Raw genomic sequence first — 2669 nt, 5'->3', positions numbered from 1 at the left:
GGATGAGTACTGTAGAGGGGGGAAGGAGGAGATAAGAGGGGAGAAAGGAAAGAGAGGAGAGAGGAATTGAAAGCGATACAACTGGTCAAAAGCAGTCCACAGCTGGAGAGGCGAAATGGGCAATCAGAGATTAATAGAGATATGGGTAAATGGCAGATGGACAGTTGGATGGATGGATGGATGGATGAATGGATGGATGGACAGACAGATGGACAGACAGACAGAAAAGCAGACGGGTACAGTGATTCATAGTCTGTGCACGTCTGTGGAAGTGCATAAAAGAGAGAGGGAGGGGAAGAGAGACAGACAGACACACAGCAAGCCAGACAAACTGAGGCAGACAGACAGACAGACAGACAGAGTTTCTGAACATGTATGAGAGAGTGATCGAGAGATGCAGAGAGAGAGAGAGAGAGAGAGAGAGCGCGAGAGCGAGAGAGAGCAAAATGAAGAGAGAGTTTAGAACAAAACAGTGTCCATAATACAGTGGACACAGGGCAGAATGAGACGCCTACAGTATCTCTCCCATGACCTTGTCTCGACCCATTATGAGTTTTGTCATGCACTTGTTCTCTCTGGGGTCGATGACACACACACTCACACACACACGCACACGGCGAGGTCTCCACGGTCCTCCTCACTCACGGACAGAAAGGTTTACCAGGGAGAGCCAATCATGGCTGCCAAGGAGGCAACGTAGACATGACACTCATGTCACCACACACAAGCAGCATTTCCCAACCACAAGACCGTAAATAGCAGCTGTGAAAGCCTGTCTGTCTGACTGCTTCTCTGCCAGGTCCGTAACCAGACATTTTCAAACACAGAGGTCAAATACTGTGTTCTGTGCTGCATACTGTACATTTAGAATGTTTCAAACACTTCAGTCAAACTCTTAAGTTTGTTTTCATTTATAACTGCCTTGAGGATAAATGGGGGTGCCGTATACAGACTGAATTTATCATTGTTGATCATATATCGATTTTCATCATAGATACATTTTAAATTACTGAAAAAATCTAGTAGCCTAGTAGGGAATGGATCGCACTCAATTTTTCTTCTTTCTTGTGGTTTTATTTTATTTTAACTTTGCAGGGACTGACATGACAGACGTTTCGGCTGCACAGAGCCTTCTTCAGTGTCACAAATTCAGTCTATTTCCTGAAGTCATTTTAAAGGAGCAACCTCCTTGTCACCTGTTTCTAATTGCTCATTAGAGATGGCGCAGCAGGTGCCCCACCACATCAAGCTTTTACGCCGTTCATTAAGTGGGGTGCCCTCTGCGCCACCTGTTGGAGCATAACAGACACTTCAACCAACAACAGTGACACAAAAGATAGAGAAGGGAGCAAACATTAAAACAGCCTAGCCAGTTACAGAAAACAAGTTAGTTCAAAGTCCTCATTCATGCCTTTCGGGGACATTGACTGAAGATGGTACATCCAGAATGCTTCTCTTTGTAGAAGCATCTTGTCCAAGTTGCCTCCTCTTCGTGGTGTGTGTACTTGTTCGATGCCTATACATTTTAATTCTTGAACGGTGTGGTTTTTCTCCATGAAGTGTCTGGCAACCGGTGACGTTATGTCACCTCTTCTGATGGCTGATTTATGTTCACTTAATCTAGTTTTTAATGATCTTATGCTCTTTCCCACATATGACATCTGACATGGACATTGTAAAAGGTAAATCACCTTTGTAGAAGTGCACGTAATTAAAGAGTCGATTTTATAAACTTTTCCTGTTTGATGATTTGTAAATGAATTTGTTTTTAGAATATGCGGGCAAGCCGCACAATTTCTACACGGGAAACATCCTTTTATGAAGGAAGCTCTTTTGTCCTCACGAACCACGTCAGATCTCACAAGTAGGTTACTTAGATTATTGGACCGTTTGTAGGTAAATAGAGGGCGTGTAGAGAATGTATTCTTCAGAGAGGGATCTGTCGCCAAGATGTGCCAGTGTGCGTCAACAATATGTTTTATCTGTCTCGATAGGCCGTTATAAGTTAAAGCGTAATTCACAGAGAAAGGTCGCGACTGCTTTTTGGATTTCATTAAGAGTTCTGAACGCTCAGAGCATCTGACCTTCTCGTATGCCGTGGATAGCCACTGGTCTGGGTAGCCCCGTGCGCGGAAACGATTGAGTAGCGCAGTAGACTGGTTTTCAAATTCCGCGTCTGTGTCACAGATACGGCGGATCCTGTACAATTGACTTAGTGGTAAACCCCTCTTGAGTGGGACGGGGTGGTGACTATCGGCACTTAAGAGTGTGTTTTTGTCAGTGCTTTTTCGAAAGACAGTGGTTGAGATTTCGTTGTTCTGTTTAGAGATAAGAACATCTAAAAAATGAATGGACTTCAGATCCCTCTCGGATGAAAACGTAATTGTAGGTGCTCGAGAATTCAGAAAGGTGATGAAACCCCTTTTCAGTGAAAATTGAACTGTTCAAGTTTCTACGGAACATCAAACTGAAAAGCTTCTTCAACCAAAGTGCGTCAGAGAACCCGCATCAGAGACCAAGATTCAGACCCAAAAGCACATTTACGCCACAAGTACAAAATTCATCTGTGAACACTTTCTGCCGCATAGTCGAACATGATATTGACACTCTACTGGGAGACAAAAAAACATTTGAAAAAAATATGACAAAAAACTTAACAGCATCCCAGC

This window comes from Engraulis encrasicolus, chromosome 7 (genome assembly GCF_034702125.1).
Source record: "Engraulis encrasicolus isolate BLACKSEA-1 chromosome 7, IST_EnEncr_1.0, whole genome shotgun sequence".
NCBI classification, from domain to species: Eukaryota; Metazoa; Chordata; class Actinopteri; order Clupeiformes; family Engraulidae; genus Engraulis; species Engraulis encrasicolus.
Note: the sequence above shows the minus strand (reverse complement) of the source record.